The sequence below is a fragment of the Dipodomys merriami genome, unplaced genomic scaffold, assembly GCF_024711535.1.
Source record: "Dipodomys merriami isolate MVZ:Mamm:240054 unplaced genomic scaffold, mDipMer1.0.p SCAF_4, whole genome shotgun sequence".
NCBI classification, from domain to species: Eukaryota; Metazoa; Chordata; class Mammalia; order Rodentia; family Heteromyidae; genus Dipodomys; species Dipodomys merriami.
The window spans coordinates 13,400,614-13,427,598 of NW_027205603.1; positions in this window are offsets into that span (position 1 = coordinate 13,400,614).

Genomic DNA, 26,985 nt, shown 5'->3' on the forward strand with positions numbered 1-26,985 from the left:
CATCTTTACTTCTACAATTGCTAATAAGGATTCTGGGGTAAAATAAACATTTCCTGTGTAGTAAGGGCATTCTTCCTTGAGGAAGTATTACAGAAAGAGGAAGAGTATGTTGATGAACCTCTAAACCTAGGCAAGAGTATTTCTCTCGTAGTGTCCTGGAAAAGCATTACTGTTACACTAAGAAGGGTTCTTTATGTTTATTTCAGATTCCTCTTTCTACATAAAGGTGTTTACATTCAATATACTAATGAATTCAATAATCCCATTTTGCCATGATAGATAGTATGTTGTAAATTAACGAAACTATCCCAAGCCAGGAACAGAACTCCTTCCTCCAAATGGGGAGGGGGATGGACTCTGCTAGGTTCACATCTCTGAGCCATTTTGAGGCCCTGCTGCTTCCTCCTCCTGTCACACAACCGTATGTCAGGACTATGGGGAAATAATTTACTGAAACAAAACATGTAGCACACCAAAAAGAATTGGGGCATGATGTGGTATCACATGCCTGTAATCCCAGCTCCTTGGGAGGTGAGATTGAAGGTTTATGATTGAAGGCCACCCCAGGTATGTGTGTCTGGGGAGATTAGTGAGACCTCTATCTTAACAACCAAAACCACAAGAAGCTGAGTGTGTTGTTGTGCATCTATAATCCCAACTATATGGGTGCAAGTAGAAAGAATCTGGTCTGCGATAGCCCAGGTAAAACAAACACAAGACTACCTCAAAAATTATGGAGGCAGAAAGGATTGGGGGTATAATTCAGTGGTAAATGCACAAGGGAGGCCCTGAGTTTAAACTACAGCATCCAAAACAAAATAGAGAGAGCGAGAGTAAAGAAATTAAACAAATAGTTCATAAGGTACCATGTGATTTTTTTGTTGCTTTGTATGTCCTTCCCCCCATGGTATTAACCCCTGTTTTCACTGTGTTTCATGTTGGTATAATTTGGGGAGGGGAGGGGAAAAATTGTTTAAATAGGAATACAGGTGGACCCATTGCAACAAGGAAATGTACAAGATGCTATGTCGAAAAACGAACTTTACAACTTTGGGAAGGGAGAATGGGAGAGCAGGGATGGTAAGGGGAAACAAAGGAGGAGGCAACAATGCTTGATAAGAAATGTACTTATTACCTTGCTCATGTGATTGTAACCCCTCTGTATGGTATTTTCACAATAAAAACAACTTATTAATAAAAAAGGAAATTAAACCATAAAACCATCTGTTCTATTACAGACAATACTGCACAAGTATGGGCAGCCAGTATTCCGTGAGACAGTCTGGGCAGGGAGCTCATGGATAAAAATACTGACTTAGAAAAGCCACTTAGAAACAGGTTGGCCTTGGGCTGGGAAGGTGGCTCAGTGGTAGAGCACTTGCCTTGCATGCATAAGGCCCTGGGTTTGATTCCTCAGCACCACATAAGCAAAAAGAAAAAAGCCGGAAGTGGTGCTGTGGCCCAAGTGGTAGAGCACTAGCCTTGAGCTGAAGAGCTGAGGGACAGCGCCCAGGCCCAGAGTTCAGGCCCCACGACCGGACCCCCCCCCCCAAAAAAAAGAAAGAAAAGAAACAGGTTGGCGCTTGGCCAAGACCTGAGGATTTATTGAAACACAAGGATCAATGGAGACAAACTGGATGACGAGAGGTTTTGGGGTGATGACCTTTTTTGTTTGTTTGTTTTGGCCATAAAATATATACTGCATTTGGGTAGAAAATAAACAAGGGAGGTAAAACCCAAAGCAAGGAGAATGCAAGTAGGAAAGCACCAACAATGACACCACCATGAGAATCACGGTCTGGTCTCTGAGTTGGGTCAAATTGAATAGTTCTGACTTTGTAACTACTGATATCAGATACCACAGAAAAAAAATCCATAGTTTTTAATCCGATAGGAAATGCCTGTTATCATTTTACATCTTTGATTATTTCATTCCCAGCAATGCCTTGGAATGGTATTTTGAAATTAGTTCAACTACGAGTCACATGCTATTTATTCAAAATCTGTTTTCAAAATTCTTTTAAAAGTAATTACAGGAAATTATCTGCCTTTGTATCTTGCTGGCTGACACATCGTATAAATCATCCAATGTGTCATTTCTGATAAAGCCTATGTAATCCTATTACATGACAGGAACTGCCTGTCATAAATAGACATGATAACCTAATTTGGGTAACTCAGACAAATACAATTTCTCTTAAACTTTAGTTCAGAAACACTGATTGAACTCTACAGAGCACTGGCATATTGACATGATTTTGAAGAACATTGGTAACATTTTCTTCTCTCAAACCTGAACATTATTTATTTTTTACTTTCAAAGCAAGCTCATAAAAATGTTATCAACAAAATACTTATAGTGGGCATTAAAGAAATAGAATGATATGATTTGTGGTTTAATTCTTTTTTCTCAGTTCACTAGTTAACGTCTTTTTGAAAGATAGGCTGTGTGCATGCCTTCCCTGTACAGAAAGCTCAACTTGGTCAATTTCTTTGTATTGGGAAGAGTGGTGATACTAGAAATACTTGAAAGAACACAGATGAACTCAGAACTGTGACCACAAGGGTGTGGTTAGTGAATGTGCGATCTCACCAGCAACCTGAGCATCACCAAGGAAGAGACTGTGTGCAAAGTTGACATGAGCAAGGCAGAATGTGGTTGGGACTCACTTTTTACCAATGAAGGGTGACACATACAAAGTACATGGCAAAGTAAGAAAATACACAGAGTATTGGAGAGCTGAGGGTTAGCTCAGCTCTGAAGCATGTCTTGAATTTGGAAAACCTCTCAGATATTAACATGGCACCTTGGGTAACTATCAGATATTCATGTGCTCAGATTTTAGTCTTTTACACCTCATTTCCTATAATCAGCCACCCAGTGAAGCTAAAATGTAAATTCTAACAGAATGTACAAATTTGCCCATACTGACCAATTTAAGATCAGATGATGAGGAATTTATTAAATTTTTTTTAAAATTTGTGCGTGTGATTCTACTGGTTATGCTTCTTTATTCTCAATTGCATAAAGTTCAGTTGGTTTTGTATTTGCAAGTGGTGAAATTTCAGCCAGAATACAAGGAAACAGTCCTATTTTCCAGGCTAATACACCTACCTTTTGACTAATAATTTGGACAGACACATAAGCATGTGTTACTTATATGAATATCATAGTGTCCCTGTGATATATATACTTATGTATATATATATATATATATATATATATATATATATATATTGTTGCCAAGAGTTGCCAAGAGTCTGTCAGTTTTTTTTCCTTTTGGGAATCTTGGGGAAACTATTTCCTTTCATTTTATTTTCTACAAAGTTTTAAACGAAGTAGTTCAGCAGCTCTGAACAATAAATGTGAAGGGAGATGCTGTAATGAAAATAGTCGCATGTCACCTCTCTTGATCAATGTCTCCCCTCTCCTTGTTCTCCCCTTTATATCTATTTGTCTGCTGGCTCTCCACCAAATCCCCCATGACTGACCTTCCGAATTCCTCAAGTGGTTACAAATGACATGGACATCATCAGTAACAATGTCCTTCTTAGAAACACTGATAGTGGCTGTTCTTCTGTTAGGTTATTGAATCTATTTCAATAAACTCATAAAAATGAAATTGCTTATCTCTAAATCTGCAGCAGAATGACCCAACTTTTAAAGAGCTCACAAAAATCTATGGACTTACCAACACAAACAAAAACATTACCCTTTATGAACTATTTAGTTAATTTTTAAAAAAAAGACCTGCATGTGGACTTCAAGAGGAAGTAATAGAACACTAAACTATTGTGGTAGTTGTACAACCCTGACACATAATAAGATATAAAAACAATAAATGAGCACTGAACACCTCCAATCTGATTTTCCCACTGGGGAAAAACAACAATGTATATCTATTTAATCTTAGAGAAATTATTTCTCAGATGCACATACTTTCTATGCCATCATCCAACATTACTTGGAATCATAGCACACGCGATAAGACAAGAAGAGTTACATGAAAATATTAAGAGAGCATTATTGTAAATCTACTTTTATCACTTTCGATCATCTCCATTCGCAAGTAATTTAGGAGGCTTTGCTCAAAATGGGTAAACCATTCTCTCACTTTTACAGTCATTTTGCAGGAAAAATAAAAGTGACTTTGCTCGCTAATAATGAAAGCTGTTAAGACAGGAGTAAGAAATTAGAAGGAAGAGAATGATGAAAAGAGAGGGTAGAGAAACAGTGGTAGTTAGCTCTTGATTCTTAAGACTGGAAGTATCTTGAAAATTCATGGCAGAGAAAAATATTTAAAACTGTCAAGGATTACTGACATAGGGTTTTGTATAATTTCCTCCTTTTTTCTTCAACGAATATAGTTATTATCAACGACAATGCGTAAGAGATAAGACCTGAATTTGAAAGAATGTGTCAGATGCTCAGGGTTTCAGAGCAGTAGCTACCACAGTGAAGGTGTCAACTGTGTGAAATTTTTACCTTTCAGTAGTTGTACAAAGGAGTTGCCATTAACAGAGCACTATATGAATATAATGACTCTTGATCAATGCATCCCTCTTGTCATTCTCCTGCTTAGTACTATCTCTATCTGTATGCTGCCTCTCTACTGTTACTACAATTTGAGAAATGAAGAGAACAAATAAAATAAGAAAACTACCAAAATGATTTCAGATTCTAAGCTATATTTGATTGGAATATTTAGTTACATTAATAATAGCAATTTAAAGAAAATGTGAAACACTGACATACTTATTTTAAAAAATTGAAGGTAATAACACAGTTTTTATTTGTACAATGATACGACAGTCTTCTTCTACAAGACATAATCAGTATTTGAGATTAAGTGACCCTCCTTTCATAGTTGGGAGATATTTTGAGAATTCTGTTTGGCCTTTGGCAGTTCACATATCTTCATGAACACACACTGGTTTGGCTAACTTTCCATCAGCATCTTTACCCTTGACACAAGGTTTCAAAGATGCATTAAAAGACTGTGACTTGTGAGTTCAGTTTGATCCAGTGTATAGTTTTATTTGCTGTTTGGTTTGGCAATGAAATTACATGGAATAAAAGTTAATCATCTTTTTCTTGGCAGACCTAAAGAAACTTTAGAGAGAGATTGAGTGGCTAACAATGACATCTCATGATTCATGGATCTGTGCAACAATCTCTTTGCATTTAATGATTGCATGATCTATTGGAGACATTTAAGAATCAGAACCATATTAAATTGGTGTGGAAAACATTGTGAGTATAGACATTTTTTGGCTATGTATTTTATCATGTACAATCATTTCCCAGACAACTGACAACATTTGATCTAGATTTAATTTCAATTCAAACTGCATTCCGTGCTACCAGTACAACTAGCTCATGTGACAGCCAAGTGAACATGGCTTCTCTGCATTCCACCAGCCTCTCTCTTCTACAAGCAGCTCTGGAGAGTAATTATTTTCTGATATTGATGATAAACTGGGCCTTGATTTCAGAAGCATTAATACCTAGAGAAACCATGCATTTAACAACATGATGAAAATGGGGATGCTACAGTTCAGTAAGCTGTGAAGCAAACATTTTTTTTAATCCATGTTTTATCCTATGTGTTAGCAATAGCATTGTTCAGAGTTCCTTTCTGTAGTAGTTAAGAACAGTAGTGGAAATGACTATATTTCTGTAATATTTATGCTTTTATAATCATAGCTTCATGTTCACACACACACACACACACACATACACACACACACACACACACACACACACACACACACACACACACACACACACACACTGAACTTTCCAGTACATTCCGGGTGTGATAAGAAGTGAAGTAGCCTCCAGGCCTTAAAGTCTGCCAGAAACCACACGAAATGTTCCATATGCATCCTCTCATTTTTAAGTTCTTTCTTAAAATATAATTTTATTGTTATTGTTGAAGTGCTATACAGAGAGGTTACCATTTCACAATATTTAATATCATTTTAATGAAAACAACCATTACTTATTAGAAAGTTCCAAAAATTGAATTTCTCAGCCCTTATGCAAAGAAAAAAACTCAAGGTCTACGAAACTGTGTTTTAATATTTTGAATACTTCTCTGAGATATGGTCAAATTACTGGAACTTTATTTTTTTTGTCTGCAGGACTGATATGGCCAAAAGAGTTGCAACAAGCAATTGATTCTCTAATGGGCAAATCCCTCCTTGGTTCCTCATTAGTTGAGTACTATAGAGTACACAATCATTAAATTTTTGCCGATATCACCTAAGATTTATTGTTTCCTATTTTCTAATTGTGATATATTCACCTTTTGGAATTGCTTGAATTTTAAAAGAAGGTTTTATTTCTGCCCTACTATCCATCCTGGGTGTGTGCCCTTTCTTTTTCTTTCATTTTCTTTCTTTCCTGTCTCTCTTTTCTTTCTCTTTCTCTCTTTCTCCCTCTCCATTTCTTTCTTATTTTTTCAATGATTCCAAGTTTTAATCCAACTTTGAAAATTCAAGCTGTACTCAGTATAGTTTGTCTTAACCAGCTGCCCATGCAACTGAGTCTAATTACCATCATTATGATTGCCCTTCTAAAACACATTGAGAAATGGAACAATTATATGTTCCATAGTAATGGATTTTGATGTCAGTTCAATTCTCCAAGATACTTTTCCTCCAGAATTTATTTATTTATTTATATTATCTTTAAGAAGCTGTACAAAGAAGTTGCTATTTAACAAAACAGTTTATAAATACAACACATTTTGATCCATGATACTCCTTTCAAAATTCTCACACATCCCTCTCCTACCCTCACTCTTCTGAATGGAAAAATAAATTAAGAAAATGTGGTATATATACACAATTGAATTTTACTTCCTCAACTATTAGAAAGAATGATATTATACCACTTGTAAAGAAATGGAAAGACCTGGAAGAAGTCACATCCAGAAAGACAAGATTCCTGTTTTCCCTTTTTTAGCTTACACAATTATAAGTAAATTTATCAGGTGGCATACAAGTTCATCCAAATGTATTGACTGAAAGATGGTAGATTCAAGGGAGAATTCCAATAGTATAATTCCTTAGAAAAGCAATGTCAAAGTTTAACAAAATAGACTCCAAGAAATAGGTACTTGAAAGTGGTGAGGGGGAGCCAAGGGGCAAGGGAAGGTGAATGAAGAGCAAAAGAGGGAAAATGATGTCAAGAATCCAACGTATATCAGAACTTTCTGAGACCATACACAGATTTAAAAGTCAATTAAAGAATGTCTACATTATTCTATCATCATATTAAGGACAATCATCATTCCAGTTTTTCTTTTTAAATTCTGAATTGCTTCATCTTTTTTTTTAAATCTCCAAGGCTAAATGTAACCAAGACAACCAAAACAACGTGATGTAGAATGTACCAGGAAGAATGTAGTCTTTAAGTGGAAATAATGCACAAACACCAAAATATAGACACCTGATGAGCTGATGGAGAAATATTCTTTTCAGTTAAATTAAAGTTTTAGGAATTATCCACCCTTTTTGTTTACAGATTGATGTGAAATTCCTCTAAGACTTTGACACCAACACTAGTGTGTGTGTACATTTTATTCCTCAATCTTAGTGTGCCCTAAAGATGTGGACAGTATTTACCCAACTGTGTTTAAAAGTAAGACCAGGCAAAACTATTGAATTGGGACTCTAATACAACATGGGGATTATAACTTTATGAGTGGCATGGAGAACCAGTCTTAACCATTTTATCCACTTGCTGGCAAATCATTTCATATCTTGGCCAAATTAGACCTTCAAAACTCCTTCCTTCTTCCTGAATAGTTGCCGATTTGGGCAGGGGGAGGTGGTAATTACTGGAATAATTATAAGTCTGTGCCTTTTTGTAGTGATTTTAACTGGAACATCAACCCCATCTTTAAAAGTGAGTCATTCTTTGAAGATATCACAGACTGGTTCCTGGTTCCACGAATGATGTCGCAGAACTAGACTTTCTGTACTATCTTACTCTCTTCATGCTTAGCTCTTCTGTTGCTGTTTTCTTGTCCACTTGGAGTAATAGACCTTGGAAAGGCAGTGGGAGTTAGAGGATGCACACGATCTGCTGAATGAGGCGGGGAAGAACATGGCAAGGGTGCATATGCAGAAAGGTGTGAAGGTAGAAACAAAGATGGAAACCATGGGTTCAGCCATCAGTGGTCCTGAAAGGGTATCCTTAACATTGAAGGCATGATGTACCACTATGCCTTACTGTGGACTTACAGTTTCCAGGTAATTGATGGTTTATAGTCCAATTTGTAAAGAATAGGAGCCTATGGTATTAAAAAATGTTATTCTAATTGCTGTTATTATTACTGTATCAACCATTCACTGAATGAATGAGAACCATACATTCAACCATTCTGGGCAACCCCTGAAAAGGTTTCCCAGGCTGCCTGTAGCTATAAAGTTATCTAATACCACTTTTCAACACCCATTTAATGCAAAAAATCAAATTATTCTTGCTTCTGTATAGGACTTTATATGTCTTCCACAATATCAACAATAGCTATTTATTCAGGTAGTGGATATTAATGAAGTATCTTCTGTATGCCAAGTCATATACCAAGCACTTTGGATTGCATCAGAGACAAGGTAGCTACAAATGTTTGCCTTCATTGTACTTATCAGAAAGTAAGAAGGAACATAACCAACAAACATACTAAACTAAAAAATATTCTTAAAAGGGTTAAGTTCTGACTCAAAAATAGAAGAAAAGAGGATTTACAAGTGTGAAGAGGATGGTGAGGTAAGGGAAGATACAATGTATAAATAGGGCTAGAAAGATCAAATTTTATTTTTAAGAAAGTATAACCTTCAGGCGACCCATGATTTAAAATTCTATGAAAAGTTAAGATTGAAATTCATAGTTTGATTTTATTCACCCTCCTTCCCCCTCCACCACACATCCATCTCTACATGCTACTCTAGGGAAAATCTGGTTCTCCTAGCAGAGTGTAAGCAAGCAGAAAGGAAAGCTCTCAGTAGCCACAGGGTGTGCCCTGTTGGGTCAGCATATATATATATATATATATATATATATATATATATATATATATACACACACATATATATGTATATATATGTGTGTATATATATATATATTTATATATATATATACATATATATCTTGGTGCTTGAACTCTCAGCCTGGGTGCTGTTCCTCTGTTCCTGAGGTCTTCAGCTCACAGTGAGCACTCTACCACTTGAACCACAGCTCCACTTCCAGTTTTCTGGTGGTTAATTTGGGATAAGTGTCTCATGGACTTTCCTGCCCAGGCTGGCTTTGATCCTCAGATCTCAGCCTCCTGAGTAGCTAGGATTATAGGCAGGAGCCACCAGCACTCGGCTCTTCAGGGTCTTTTTATAAAGAAACTTAATAAATTTCACACCTATTCAGACTGGTGACATATTAAAATTGCAGGAGAGGAAAACAATACAATGTAGTATTTTTTTTATCCTGAGATAAGTGAAGTCCATGCAAGTGAATAAAAGAACCAGTAGAAGAGACGGCTGTAGGCATGCTTGGCTTTGGATTCAAAGATGTAGATACTGACAACATAGGGACATTCCAATGAGGGGGTCCTGGAGTCCATATGCCCGAAAGGTAACAATTCACCCAGGTCACAGAAGATCAAGGCCACCTGTGGTAGTTGGGAAGTATGACAACATCTAGCGGTTTATGAGGAGGTTTGTGGTAGCCTTGCTGACGTGTTGTTAGCTCTTGGTAGGCTGATGAAGGATAATTGTCTGGGACAGCATGCAGCTGTCATGGACACATGGGCTGTCCTTGCTCCAATTTCCACCGTGGTAATACTGAAGACTGGTGCCACCCACAGTGATCCCCCACCAGGACCCCCCATCTTACATAGGACCTACTGGAAAACCTGCCCAGCCTCTTCTCTGGTAAGACATTATCTTCACTACTTTGGAATGTAAGCTCATTTTCTCCAGGAAGGGGAGAAAAAAGTCTTTATCTTTTTGTTTGGAAATTCTATACCTATAAGGAAATTCCTATCCATGCCTGAATGTGAAGGCATGGGGGACAGTCCTTGATAACAGCTACCCATAAAACCCCTCTTGATTTCTACCATAGTTAGGTTTCTGGAACATGTTCTCTGTCAGTCAGTCTGACCCATCTGAACATCTGAACAAAAAGAGGGAAAGTGAATGTGCACGTGTTTTTCAATTTCTCTATTGATTCTTCTACTGATGGACATTTTGGTTTTCTCTGTATCTTGAATATTGCTACAGTGATCATGGGAATGCCTATAATCTCTTTGTGAGGCTGATTTCATTGCCTTTATGTTTATATATATGTATGCATATGTGTGTATAGTTGTGTGTGTGTGTGTGTGTGTGTGTGTGTGTGTGTGTGTGTGTGTGTGTAGGAATGCTGGAATCACATGTTAGTTCTATTTGCACTTTTATTTTTTAAGAATCTGCATGCTGTTTTTTTATTGGTTGTATGTATCTTTTGACTACATCCTGTCTTTATTAATTAAGTCTTTAGGAAACTAAATGGAGCCAAATATACTGGGATCATATCACTTAGCATTTTGCATTTTCCAGCAACATTACCAAAGGGTCATATAATGTTGTTGACATTAGGGTTAATAGATGTACATCGGGTGAAATATAAACAGGGCTCAAAAACTTCTGTCATTTTACTTTGTGAGGAAGATGAATTTTAAATTTGGTTCTGTTAATATGTGTCAGATTTTTTGTGGAATGAAACTTTGCCCATTTTTCACAACTTCTAGTGATTATCTCAACCTACTTATAAAGAGATTACTTATATTGAATATTCTGAGGCTGGCAATGTGAAGGGCCAAGGGTTGAACAAATTCCCTCTGCATATTTATTCTACAAATAGTTATGAAGTGCTAAGCACATTATAAATCACATGAAGTCCTCAAAACTCTAGCTTAGTCTGCGTTTTTAAATAGTCATCAAAGCAACAACAACAAAAATGATACAATATATTACAACTGTCCATAGTATCTAAAATTTCTTATGCAATCTTGGGAATGATGGCATACCTTTATAATCTTACTTACTGGGGAAGTAGAAGTAAGAGAATCTCACTTTCTGGCCAACCCAGACAAAAAGCACAAACGCTATCTGCAAACTACTGGAAGGTAAAGGGACTGAGGGTATTGCGTAAGTGGCAGAGCACATGTCTAGCAAGTGTGAGGTCTTAGGTTCAAACTCTAGTATGAAAAAAAAGAGGTGGGGGAAGAAGGAATAAAAAAGAAGGAAGGCAGGAAGGCAGGAAGGCAGGCAGGCAGGAAGGCAGGAAGGCAGGAAGGCAGGAGGGCAGGAGGGCAGGAAGGCAGGAAAGAAGGAAGGAACGAAGGGAAGATCAGGTGTATATGTGTAGCGATCCTAGTTACTTGTGTGGCTAAAATTGGGAGGATCAGAGTTCAAGGCCAACTCAGGTTGAAAGTCCATTTCAACAAATACAAAATTTGAGCACAGGGATGGCATATTATTCTCATCAAACTTAAATAGGAACCATTATAAGGAGTTTGGGGGCAGCCTGTGAATCTGTTTGAAAAACAGTGAAAGAAAATGAGTTACAGACATGGCTCAAGTGTAGAATGTGTAGAAAGCAGCTTGGATAAGAGAAATCATACAGTTTTTTTCTTGTCATTAATATATTTCACTTAGCATTATTCCTTCAATATTTAGTGAGGTTGTAGCATGAACTCCAATTTTTTTTAATCTTGAATAATATTCACATGTATAAATACACCATACTCTGTTTATTCATTCAGTGGTTAATGAGCTTTGGGTTGTTTCCATGGCTTTTGTCTATTGTAAATAACATAACTATGAATATGAATGAATAAATACTACTTCCACCCTCTGCTTTCAACCTTTTTGCCTTTATAGACTCCCAAAATGGGATTGCTAAACCGTATGATAATTCTATTTTTAGGTTATGGAAAAATTCCACTTTGCTTTTCATACTGGCTGTGCCATTTTGCATTCCCATCAGTAGTACAAAGAACTTTATTGAAGTAATCATTGAAATGTGTATGAGACATCATCTTATCTTAGTATCCAGTGATTAGAGATCTTGAGCATCTCTCCATGAACTCATTGACCAGTGTTACAGCCCCTGTACAGGAATGTTTGTCCAAGTCTTTGAAGTCTATTGGAATCAAGTTGTATGGTTTCCTGTTGTTGAGTTATAGCTACTCTTGTGGATTTTTGTTTGTTTGTGTGTTTATTTGTCAGTCGTGGGGCTTGAACTCTGAGTCTAGGCACTGTCCCTGAGCTTTTCAGCTCAGGTAGAGCAAGCGCTCTACCACTTGAGCCACAGTTCCATTCTGGTTTTCTGATGTCGATTGGAGATATGAGTCTCACGGACTTCCCTGCCCAGGTTCGCTTTGAACCGCAATCCTCAGATCTCAGCCTCCTGAATAGCTAAAATTACAGGTGTGAGCCACTGGCACCTGGCTTGAGTTATAGCTGCTCTTTAAAACATTTGTTTCTTTTTCTAAAAATATAAACTTATTGAAAACAGAAACTATATTTTTTATCTGTACATGAATCCCAATGACTGACTTAATAACTCACTTAATAGATAATTCTTAAATGGTTATTAAAAGGATAGATAAATGAACACACATTACAAGTGTTTGCATCAAATGTCTCATCTTTGTTTTCCCCTAAACCCAGCCTTGTTTTCTTCTGCCGTCAGGGGTTCTAGTGTGCTAATGTTTTGTTGTTGTTGTTGTTTTGTTTTGTTTTTTCCTTCAGAGTCTATCTGGTTTATCTATGTATCCTGATTTCCTTTACCTTGAAGTTCCTCTGTGGAGATCATTAGAGGAACACAAAAAGGTAAATCTGAAATTCTGATGTCACCTTCAACTTAAAGACAAACTACTTGATTTGCATTTTTATTTTGCATTCTGTGACCCCCCCAAGATAAACCAGACTCTGATTTGACATGATGTAGCCAAAAATAAAAAGCAAGTTCCACAGATAGGCAGTCCCTCTGCACTGTTGCAGGCTCACACACCACCATGTTGTGAAATGCAGAAACTTTGGTCGTTTGTGCAATAGTGTATCTTTCTTTTTATTTTTCTGGTGATAATGAGGTTTGAATTCAACACCTTGCACTTACCAAACAAGTGCTTCACTAGGTGAGCTACAACCCAGTACTTCTGGCTTTTACTTCACTTTTCCCAGGCTAGCCTGGGACCATGATTCTCTTATTTATGGAATACCCAAGTATATGGTGCTGTAGGAGTCAACTTCTTTATTGGTTGAAAGAGTATCTTAGGAGCTTTGGTCCAGGCTGGCTACAAACCATGGTTCTCCAGCTCTTCATCTGTTGAGTGGATAGAAATATAAGTATAAGCAACCTCAGACAGCTAAGCATTCTTCTTGTTACAGTAAGGATCCTCACTGGAAGTGAGAAATACACAATGTTCACACTGATGTTATCTAAGGTCTACTGAATGCCTCCTCACAAGCTAATCTCAGCAATGTAGGAGAACCTAAATATGAGAGAGTGTTGACTTACAATTAAATCATGTTTTATTGATAGGCATGATGGTACACCTTAAAGATTTGGAGGTAAGAGAATGGTGAGTTCCAGACCCAGATCCTTCCTCAAAAATTTAAAAACTATATAAATATATATATATATGTTGTGTGTGCATATGTATATATATATATATATATATATATATGTAAATAAACAAACAACTCAGTCTTCCACACCATTTGCACCATTGGCTCAGTGCTATTCTCTAAAAATACATTGGTCAGCAAGCAAAGCCATATCCTCATTATATGAACATGCTACCCACTTCTTAACAGTCTATACTTTCCTCGGCCATATAATCATGGAATTCTGCTCCATCTTCCTTATAACACACCGCTTAGATGACTTTTACATTTTTTACTTGATGTTTCCAATATCTTGCTTGTTTTTCTGTTAACATGTGTCATTTCTGTTGCTTGCTGAAACTTCTCTGAACATGTTTTGAATCCTACTCAGGAACAGATAGTAACATGCACACTTTGAGCATGTCCAATTTTTCATTAGTTCAAATGTAGGTTGGGTGACCTATTAAATGCTCAGCACCCCCTTTGAAGACTGAGGAGATGAGTACAATCTGTACCTTCCCCAAACTCATGAGTCATGAACAGAGTAATTTTCCTTCAGAGCCATTAGAACTGATCATTCTGTCTCAGGTCCAGTGGAACATTACTCAAGTGGGAAGCTTTCTCAGGCCATAAATATCAACAAAACTCAGTTTCAAAATTCTAAGTGTTTTTGAATATATATCCCCGGTGTGTGTACTCAGGCAAATTTCTAACAGATTGTAGGCTAGTTGTGTGTGTTATTCTAAAAATCTCTCCAAATACAGGGTCATGAAAAGAGTATTTCTATATGAGAAGGAACGGAAAGTCATTCACGAATAAACCCATTGCTCCCGGAATGCTTCAGCAAACTCTTTCTTCTCTGCTAACACCTCTATTTTCTCAAATAAAGCTCTGTATGTATCTATAACTTTGCCTATGTACACATACAAGCATGTTATTTTTAGATATATTTAAGTGCCTTGGACAAAATAGATCACTTGAAAATGCAAAGAATGTGTCAAATTATCTATCAAGAAATTATCTGCAAATTTCTTCTTGAAAATGCATGGACATCCATCAGGATAATGTACTTTTGATATATGCCATTATGGTAACAGGATACGAGGGAAAGAGAAATATGAAAGATTGTCCTATTTCAGTCTTGATAGATGTCTTTAAATATTGTGTTCATTTATCCAGTCGGCACAAACTTTGGCTTTGAAAGAGTAATATGATGTGATTTCTTTTTGCCTCATCATCCTTTGTGCCTATGAATACTGAGTGCATCCTGCCTAGCATGCTCCCATTTCATATTCCAAGAGATTTAACCTCTGTGTATTAGTGATTGCTAGAAGATATGAGTGATGTCCTTAAGCGAATATCGCACCTGACAGTGTTTAGCCTAGAATAGTGCTGATACAATGATCTATAACGTGAATACTTCTAGGATTAATGGACAGCAAGTTGTCCCACTTAGCATTGACCCATGTTGTAATAATTCATCTTTAAAGTTTCTTCTCTCTCTCTCTCTCTCTCTCTCTCTCTCTCTCTCTCTCTCTCTCTCTCTCTCTCTCTCTCTCTCTCTCTCTCTCTTTCTTTCTCTCTCTTATTTTTTCTTTGCAAGTACTAGGGATTAGAATCAACGTCTCACAGTTTCTAGGTAGGAGTTCTACTACCTGAACCGGGCCTCCAGTCTTACTTTTGAGCTGTTTATTTTGGAGATAGAGACTAGGGAATGTTTCTTCCTGCACTAGGTTCTAGCCATGATCCTCCAGATCTCAGCCTCCTGAATATCTAGAATCTCAGTCAAGAAGCCACTGTTGCCTGGCTTTACTGTCTTTTCATTCTGATATAGGAATACTTCCAGATTTATGGGCTAATATAATGCATACTTTGCTGGATTACAACAGAAACATTTCAATAATACAATGATTCCTACAGATGATTAAATGAAACCCAGTGATAAAACAGTGAAATCAATTAAACCTCAGTGGAGAAGGTGGCAGCAGAGGAGCAAAGGCTACCACTGGGACCCCAGAGGCCTCCTGGGAGCCAGACTTCCTGGGTCAGGGCCCTCTTGAATCCTGGAATGAAAGGCAGCTCCAGACTTAGCACCTACCTTCCCTGCCCATGAATGCAAATGCGCCCTCCTCCCATGTTAGTAAGGGGATTGTCCAGGGAAGGCAGATGCAAGCCTTCTTACCGCTGTGATTTTCATCAGCTGGGCTAGCTGGGGAAGTGGAAATTACATTCTTTTTTTTATTTCCTTTGAGAGAAATGCTTCAAATTCTCTTTACTGGGAGAGAAAGATGAAAGACATAAGTATGTTTGCATAAAAAGACAGAGAACATTTGAAGAAGAAAATCCAAGATCCTAATTGTTCCCTTAAATATTCAAAGCTATGGAATCCTGCTGAGATGGGCAGGACTGGTCAGGACAAAGTTCAACATTATATTAAAAACCACCCATAAGAGACTCAACGTTAGGAGGAAAGACATAAGACCCAATGAGTAGGACCTTATACCAAGTCAGATGGCTGATGGAGGACAAGGCTGGGGCCATGGGATGGGAGTACTGGAATCTCAGCTTTCCTGGGTGTCCTTCCCTGTGTCCTTGGGACAGAGTTCATGTGGAGACATTTAAAGGGCCAGGGGAACGCATCTAAACTAATTCACAAAAAGGGACTCTCGAAGAAGTACAGCAGTGACTCAACCAAAGTTAATTCTTCCCAAAACAATGAGGCTCCTTAGAAATCAGGGATTCAAATGCTTGGCATTGGATGGCCAGCTCTAGCCAGAGTAATCTATAGTAAGCAAAAAAGCTCCTTTGACTTGCAAAGAGTTAGCTGTGCAGCCGTTTCTCTGCACTGCATGTTGCATTGTATTGCAAGCATCACATTAGTCAATAGGACTCATAATGACTCTCATGTCCTTGGTTTTGCATGCTTCCTGACTCTCTTCAAACGTATATGAGAAGCATAGATGTGACTTTATGAATCTACCATGTGGGTGGTCCTGATGAAGACACAATATTCTTCAGAGCAATGAAATGAGAAGATGTATTCCTGTTCATACATCCTGGAGAGTGATGAGATATATTAGCTTATTTCCAAGTAAGAGCAAACATAAATTACTGAATTCCATTTTTTAAAGAAAATGTTCAGTATTTCTTTTGAAAGGATCTGAAAATTAAAACATCTTTGAAGCCAAATAAAAGAATGGGTTGTTCCATTCACTGAATTGCCTGATATTTTGTCACTCTATAAAAAGAATTTAAGAGAAAAACTTGGAACTCTGAAAGTGCTTTGTTTGGTTTATGAAAAGTATTTCTTGTATATAAGCTGCATTTAAAAAAGAATAATATCATTTACCCCTCGATTTTTGCCACAGTTTTGTGCTGATCTATGTGTATTTATGATTGAGTCTTATTCAGCAGTATTTTCTTGATTTTAAATTTTTCTACATATCTTAACAGTCAAATATCAAAAAATTTATAGAGCACACATATAGGCAAGGGATCTCATTCTGTTCACCAAAATAAAAGCAAGACACTATACACTTAAATCTGAAAATTTTACTTCTCTTATTGTTTCATAAGACTTTCACATCATGCCTATTAAAAGTTTTTTTCATCATTGAAGTAATATACATCAAGTTTGACAAAAAGAGTTTTTATTGCCCAAGAATCCTAAGAAAGCCAGTGTTATGAGGCCTGGAAGTTCTAGTTTCTTTCCCCTTCTGTCGCATATGCACATCTTTTACAAAGTTGATCTAATTGTATAAAAACAAGTTGGTTACATGCTTTTCATTTAGCATGACTTTTGTTTTAGTCATGCCTCTTTTGTTGAGAAACAACACACACATAGGATTGTTGAAAAATAAAGTTGGCATTATAAGACCGAGTATGTGGTTCAGGAAATCCAAGCTGCCTCCTCCATGGTAAGGCTCCCTCCTTCTCCCTTACTTTAATTTCAGTTCCTATCTTTGTGATTGTGACATAAATCATAGATACCATTGATTTTTTTTTTTTGGGTCCAGTCGTGGGGCCTGAGCTCTGGGCCTGGGTGTTGTCCCTGAGCTCTTCAGCTCAAGGCGAGCGCTCTACCACTTGAGCCACAGCACAACTTCCGGCTTTTTTCTTTTTGCTAATGTGGTGCTGAGGAATTGAACCCAGGGCCTCAGGCATGCAAGGCAAGCACTCCACCACATAGATACCATTGTTATACAAACAATTTTTGGCTTTATTAGCCTTCTCTAGTCCCTGCTAAATATTTTAAATGTTTTTAAAGCAAGATTTGCTTTATTGTTATCTCTAGATAGATAGACAGATATAGGCCATAGATAGCAAGAATACATACATATAGACAAATAGAGCAAAAACATTTGCTTCTTTTGTCTCTTTCTATAGATAACTCTATTACTACAGAGGATTTTTATAGAGATATATGTAAACATAGCATATATGTATATATATATTCACACACATTGCATACAAATTATTCTACTCTCTCTCCCTTTTTCTCTCTCTCTGACACACATGCACACTTTCACACAATGCATTTGATTCTGAGATATTTAAGAAATAGCCACACATTGGTAAGGTTATGTGGGGTGAAAAAAAAATTAGGGAAAAGGCCCGCTTTTCTAAATGTTCCAGTATATTTTGATTGAGAAAAAGTAATTTGAGAAAAGTGTACAGAAATCACAAACTCTGGAAAAGTGGATCCATTTCAGGATGATTTAGTGACTCAGACAAAAAGTACAGAAAGACATGAAGGAGCATCAGAAGCAGGGGACAATAGGAGGTTATTAGGAGAGGCAGGTGAAGTCAAGAGGAAATGGGGCTTTTCTTCTACAGAGTCAAGATGGGTTAGAAACGGAGAGTAAGGAATTGTGGTAGTAAAAATAGAAACCTATGGCAAGTTTTATGAATGGGGCTGGAATTAGCTTTACGAATGGAGGTAATGAAATTCTGAACTGTGAAAGCCTTTAGTCTCATGTGAAGTAGACTGTGCCCTCACGTGCAGGGAGAAATGGGGGAAAGCAAGCATTATATCTCTGCCAAGTTAAAGGAAGAGCAGCTCTGCCAGAGGGCTGGAAATGGACAAGTGGTCCACCAGATTAGGAAAGGGAAGTTTACAGTCCGCTGAAACAGCTCTCTTGGATCTTGTCAATATGGTAGCATGATTTTATATATTGCAAGATTAAAAAGAAGGGAATTTTCCTGCATGATGAATCACACCTATAATCATATTTGGGAAGCCGAGAGCTGAGGATCAAGGTTCAAAGCCAGTCCAGTCAGGGAGCTACTTATCTTCAATTAACGACCCAAAAGCTGAGCACCGGCCTTGAGCAAAAAAAATGCTTAAGTACAGCATCCAGGACCTGAGTTCAAGCCTCAGGACCAGCAACACAGAACGTGGATGGGGGTGGAGCATGGTTTTATATATATATATATATATATATATATATATATATATAAAACCTATCTCTCTCTATATATATAATATATATTATATATAATATAAATAATATATTATGTATAATAATATATATACTATATAATATCTATAATATATATTATAGATATAATATATTATATATTATAATATATTATATCTTAACAAATATATATAATATATTATAGATATAATATATATAATATATTATATCTATAATATATTATAGATATAATATATATAATATATTATATCTATAATATCTATAATATATTATAGATATATTATAGATATATATTTATATCTATAATATATATTATATCTTAACAAATTTTCTTTTACAAACCTCATTTTCTCACCTATATCCAAATATTTCTAGAGCTAACTAAAAATAACTCTTTTTTTGATGCATATAGCCACTCCTAATGAATCTACTTTCTGGCACTGAATCCCAGGTCTTGATCTGTATTGTTTTTTAAAAATGTTATATACATTTTCTGTCCTGCTGATGAGTTATAGAGCACTAGGTCCATTTATACCTTCTCCTTGTATGTCTTTTCACATGGAGCACATGGCCAAATACTTATTTTGCAAAAATTATTTACCAAATAATCTGTATACAATCCCTGATTAGGTATGATTTCTAAGTATTGATAAGGGTGCAGCTAAAGTGAATTGATAATCTTTGTAATCCCCATGTATACATAGATCATAATTAAATTTAAGGAAGTAAATGGTGTTATCCAGGGCTCTGGTGTATGTATAAGATGAAAGCAAAGGAACCAGAGACCCACTAAGGAACATTTTGAAACCAATTATCTGAATCAAGTTCATACCTCTTGCCGCATAAGACTCAAAATCACAAATAACACATAGACCAAGACAGGGCTTTCTACCATGTAACTGGGACACTGGAGCCAGCCCTACCATGTGCCCTTCTTGAATGCAGAGCAGAAGAGGTGGGGCTTATGCAAAATAGGAGCATGGGCCCTGAATTGATGAAAAGCACAAACCCAAAGCTATATTTCTTACTGCCTAAGGACAGAAAATATTTACTTCCTCTGAAAATCAGGCTCAGTGTTTTCCAAATGAAAACAAGTAATATATAGCATCAACCTTGCAGAGTTGTTTCAACAGTTAAGTGAGGACATGTGCCAAAATGTGTAGTGCATCAGCAGGTACACAAAAGGCACTTACTAAGTGGTAATTATGTCGGTTGTTTCTTGTAATTATAATTAAAGGCATGTGTAAAAGAAATGTTTGCAGTATTTCCAAGCCTGGTACTTTATACACAATTGTCAAATAATGATAAAAGTCCTTCAGTAGCAAACTCGATCAGAATGACCAAGGTATCCTCTCCCAGAGCCTTGTAGAGACTGTTTATTGTGAATTTTCATAGAGTGTAACCTATATCTCTAGGCTATCTATACTCTAGGCTGTTAACAGATTTATATTTATGCATGAATTTATATCATGGATAAGGTTGCCAAGATATAACTTTTAATGCTGGATGTCCTACTTATGGAAGATGTATGTGTTGCAACCTAATTTCACAGATGAGAATTCTTATTAAACCATAGTTTGGGTCTTCCACCAGGAATTTATGAAGGTCACTTCATCTTTAGACAGTGAGAAACTAGATCAATTCTGAAGGCATGTCTTAATCGGTATTTGCACTTAGAATACTTAAATAAAAAGATACATTTAAATCGACATCATTTTTTCTTTAAAACAATCGATATCTCTGTCATATCCATCCTTTATGACATGACACTAATAGTATAGATAAAAAAGAATATTGACTTTGAAAAATATGAATTCCAAATGTATTAGTTTAGACAATTATCTAATTCTTACTTTATTATGTGTTAAAAATGAGTTAAATTCTTGCAAATTAATTAAGGAATTTAAGTCAAAACATATTTAAAGGAAAGAAATGTACTATTAATGTTGCTTTCATGGTTAAAAGAAAAAAAACACCATTCTTAAGTAGAAAGACATTTACAACGTGTCAATAATGTCTTTTTTTTTAGGCAACTGGTGTAAGTTCACAGCCTTCAGAAAATTTACTTTGGTTAATACAAAAAGGTCACAATTGCCAATAGACATTGTAAAACAGCGTTGTCCACACTTGTGAAAGCTCTTGAAATGACCAGTGCGATATCAAGGGAAAAGAGGGAGCAAAAGGTGGACATTGCATAGCCCCTTAGCTGGCAAAGCACCCATGTAAGAAGAAATACATTGTCCAAGCCAGTTGCTTCCATTCTGCTAGAGACACCAAGGCACAAAAGAATCACAGAAAGCTTCAGCGCCTGAAACCAGGTGCTGTTTGGGATCTCTGAGCCAGAACAGTCTTAGCTGGCCTCTTAAAACAACCCAAGACAGCATCCTGGGTGCAGTCCCTGCACCTCTTAGAGGTCTCCTTGGCTGAATTTGGAGATCGGCTTTGGTTTGCCAGGAAAACGTAGCTCAAAAGCCCTGCCAACCCCATATCTAATATCTTAATTCAAAGCTCTGGTCCTTACCGCGTGACCCCTAAGAAGAGAACATTGCGAATTCCCATAAAGATGCATTAACATGAGACACCAGAATTTACCACTCAGAAGACATCTGCTGTTTGTCTGCTGCCATTCGCTGCGGTTTCTCCTCTGGATGTACTTGATAATGACAGGAGCAGCTTCTAAAGACAAGACCAGATCCAGCCCAGACTTGATCTGTTTATCACACCTGTGTTTGCTCAGAACATGCAGTTTGTGAAAATGCTCTTTGAAAGAGGTGTCTACGTTGAGTCCCACATCTGCATAGGCTCATACATTGATATTCAAGGGCCTCATTAAACGGTTTTCCCATAGTCATTATAGCCTAGGAATTATGAGAGACAGGTAGATTCCTGTTCCCTGTCTGTAATAGCTGTGGATCACAGCTCACAAGAGTTAATGGTTACAATAGAAAACAGAAAGAAACATAGGGAAAATCTCAGGGAAAATGAGGTTGGAGAGCCATGACTGTCTGAACTGTAGATGTCAGCTTTTTGACTTTATCTTCTCAGCCTGGCCTTGATGCATTGATGGTATACTTGTTTCTAAGAGGTCCAATTTCCCCCTCTCTATGAAAAGGGATGCAGTTAAGAATCCAATATACATCCTAAAAAATTAAGGGATGGGAAAGGGAAGGATGGGTAAGAATGCCAAAAGGGATGACATTGATCAAGACATATTGCACTTATCAACTGCTTTGTTACATGGCAATAGCTCTATACAACTACTTAAAGATAATTATAACTTTAAACATAAAAACAAAGAAGAAAGAAGATTTATGTTGAGAAAGTAATGAATGATGCAGCATGTATGTTTTGGTTGGCATCATTGTTATTCTTACCTGTAGCTCCTATGACTCAGGTCCTATAAGGGAAAACCACAAGAATGAAAGATTTACAGAGAAGAGCATAATGCCAAATGATAGAGAAAAAATTGGGTCTCTTAATATAAATTGCCTACCTTAAAATGTACCTGTGTTTAATCTTTCTGCAGTTGATTTGGAAGTGGATTTTATTTTCTTCCATACGTTTTCCTATATTTCCCCCCAAAAAAAAAGTTTATGATAAATAAGCATTATCTTAGAATTCTTCTTTTGCCTTGATCAAGATGTGAAGTGCTCATAAACTGACATGTTGAATTGGAACCCCTTTGTACTTCTAATTAAACATAACTTTAAAAATGAAATAAAATAAATTCTTTCTTCATATTTTCTGTAAGCAGATGTGGTCGAAAAGCTCCACCCCAATCAGAACTTTTATTTAAATATGAAAACCTGAAATGAAAGTTAGAATCACTGATCCATAGCAATTCACTTTGAGCTATTTTCTAGTGTCAAAGACTTATGAAAAAATGGAAAACCAAGTTTCCAAATTGTAGCAAATGTGTAAGTTTAACCAAATAGTACTCAGTAATGACATTTCCTTTTTTAAAATATTTGTTGCTTTATGTTTATACATGAGTTCATTTTTTTAATATTTAGGTGGGTTTAAACTATTATCCATCAAAAGGGAAACCTAAGCATTTTAAGGAGAAAGGTTTCATGCAGCTTCCTTAAACCTGCAGATCCAAAAGCTGTGGTGATCCATCTCATGCCACAGCACAGACAACGTCATTACTGTATCTGCTCATTTTCACCCTTAGCTCTTGATATAAGTCTGCCTACTGCTCAGACTAAAAATCTGTGGGCTACTTTCTGGGAAGTAGTCAGTAATTAAGATTGGACAGGCTTGGCCCACTGCAGAGTCGGGCCTGCTGATTTGGTTATCTGATGACTCTTAGAACACCATGCCTGCGATCACTCTCCACTCTCCCTCCCTCACAATGACCTGGAAGTTGAACTCTCCCTCCCCCACAATGACCCAGAAGTCCCAAGTACCAGTGCATACCCACAGACACATGCTCCATTCACATTTCAAGGTATTTATTATTAATACTCAAGCACATATATTTGGAAAATGGAAATGGATATAAATGTGCCAGGGTTGTAATTTTAACTCAAATGAAATCTGCATTTGAAGTTACAGAAGGTATGACACATCTCTATAAAGTTGGTTTTCCACTAGTAGACAGACTCCTTCGGTTTTATGTCTAAAATTTAATACTTATGTCTCTTCTGCTTAGCCAGACAAAGAGTGCACAATATCTCATGGCAGGAACTAGGGTAAGGTAGAACAGGGACCAGGACAAAGATGATATCTACGCTTGGCTTCCTGCCATGCTTCTCGTGCTCTTAAGTCTTTATTTAATGTGTCTGAGCTTACATTACTACAAAGTAAAGGTACTATTAAGTGTCCTACTGCTTTGTCATAAAAATTATATGTAATATATAAATATGACTATGATGTGCTTCCAAAATTCCAGTGTTGTTGAAACCCTATGTCCCAGTTTTTATAACATGTCTGTATATGGAGACAAGGTCTTTAAAAAGGCTTTGTACAACCACTTAAAAATAATTAAGAACATAAATTTTAAAAGGCAATTAAAGCTGGGTGGTGGTGGCTCATGCCTGTAATTCTAGCTACTCAAGATACTGAGAACTGAGCATCATGGATCATGGTTAGAAGCCATGGTTGAAAGTCTGGGCAGAAAGTTCATGAGACTCTTATCTCCAATTAACCATCAAAAACTGGAAGTAGAGCTGTGACTCAGAATGGTAGAGTGGTAGGCTTGAACAGAATCCTCAAGGACATTGCCCAGACCCTGAGTTCAAGTCCCATGACCACCACCACCAACAACAACAAGGCAATTAAAATGATACTAAATCAGAGCAGGCCATATTTCAATATAACTGTTGTCTTTTTTTCTGCTATTTAATTCACTAAATACGTTGTATGTTGTTACAGTTTTCAGGAAAAGCATAACACACAACACGTGAAGCAAGTGCTCAGCAAATTTCAAGCACTGCTTATAATAATAATTTGTCTTACTCTTCATTGCTAGAGAAGAATGCAATAGAATCTGGGTGCAACAAGCAGGTATTAGAAATATTTGCAAGTCTTTCCATTTCCTAACAAATGGGACAGTGTTATTCTTTCTGATGGAGGCTAGAATTTATATATATATATATATATATATATATACATATATATATATATATATATATATATCACATTTTCTTGATCCATTCATCCACTGAGGTCCCCCCTGGTTTCCCTTATTTGCAATAACTAGTACATGAGTAGGACAAGTAGAAAAGGTCAAAAGCTATGTACATCTGACCATATAAAATGATGTTACATGAAATGAAATCCAAGATAGGGACACAATTTTTTTCTTTCTTGTTATTGTTTCTAACGCATTTTAATGTACCATGTGATTTTTTTTTTGTTTCTTTGTATGTTCCTTCCCAATGGTATAACCCCTGCTTTCACTGTATTTGATGTCAGTGCCCTGCATCTTGTATATACACTTCTCTAATTCAGGAGTGGAAGGGAAAAAACAAAATGCTTCAATAGGGATACAGGTTGACCGATTGTAACAATGAGATGTGCAAAACACCATGTTGAAAACGGCAGGCGAGGGGGGTAGCATTGGACCTGGGAGGGAAGGGATGGTAGGAGAAAAATGAAGGAGGAGGCAACAATGCTTGATAGAAAATGTGCTCATTATGTTGCTCATGTAACTGTAACCCCCATGTACAGTATTTTTACAATAAAAAAGTACAAAAAAGAGAAATATTTGCGACTCCAACCACAACTTCCTTGATTTACTTCCTGCTTATTTTACTACTGTAAAAGCTGTTGCATTGAAAGAGCTTCCTGTTTGTTTTTTATGGAAATTTTATGTTTAATATCAGTACATGTATTTTTCTTCATTATTTTTCTTTTTTTAATCATTTTGTTGACGTTAAGGGAGAAGATTTATTTCTATCATTTAGCATTTTAATAACTAATTATAGTATTAGTAATTGAATAAGGATTAATGATATAGTAATTGAATAAGTACAAATGATATATTTTAATGTTCTCTTTTTCTGGTATTTATGACAGTACAAAGCATTATCAGGTCACCCTAACTTCTCTCAGGCTTAGAATTAATATTATAATACAGTAGTAAGTATGCAGTCCTTTGATAAAGGCAGAGAGAAACTCTTGTGTAGAACAGAGGAAAAATAAAAGATTGTACTTAGGAACTTGTATGTTTTTCAGATGCAATAGATGAGACAGGTTCATAGTCCAACAAATTTATTAAAATCTCTAAAATTGAAAAAGAAAGAGGCAGTAAATAAAGTTGAGAAAGGAAGATAAATATATGAAAAGTTGGACTAACATAAAATCAACACTGTCATAAAAAGCATAAGCTAACTGTGTAACCTATTGAGGTATAAAACACTGCTAGCAAAAACTAATTTTATGACCCTAGTAAATGACTGCACAATATGAGGCTTTTTAGTCCTTATAAAATCTCTACATTCTCTCATATCAGAATTTCAAGTTTCAAATCTCACTGGGAGGAGCAAAATAAAAACACAAAAGCACATTTCTGACACAGGGCAGTGACAATAGTAGATTATACCTGGCTGTGGTCATTGTCTAAAGAGGAATTCAAAGACTAGAAAAAGAGGTAAATACAGAAAAATAGATACAGACAAGTGGAAAACATCTTTTTAATTTATGTTATGGTTCCCTACTTCTGTGACATACACTTGCTATAGTATAAACAATTTTTAAACTGGAAAAATGCATGTGTATATAGATGCATAATATAAATTAGTAAAATATAAATTAATAAAACATAAATTAATAAAATATAAATTAGGGGGCTGGGAAGGTGGCTCAGTCGTAGAGCACTTGCCTTGCATGCAACAGGTCCTGGGTTCGATTCCTCAGCACCGCACAAGCAAAAAGGAAAAAGCTGGAAATGACACTGTGGCTCAAGTGGTAGAGTGCTAGCCTTGAGCTGAAGAGTTGAGGGACAGTGCCCAGGCCCAGAGTTCAGGCCCCATGACCGGACTCCCCCCCCAAAAAAAAATATATATATATAAATTAATAAAATAAATACATAAATGTTCTTAAACATGGCCTCAGACCTCACATCTTTACCATTATATTTTTATAAAGATGACATCTCATTTAGAAAACATTACTCCCAACAAAAAGTTCTTCCCCATAAAATACATATATATATATATATATATATATAAACATAGATATTTATACATGAGAACACACATAAGACCCTATGTACATATGTAACATGGAGTAAGGCTGTTTATATCATAAACACCACAGACATAATCACAGAGAATTTGATTATATATATATACATAAAGTAACATATATGTGTGTGTATTTCAGTTAATTAATGCATCTCTATTTTATTCTATTTTAGTTAAGGACTCACTATTCA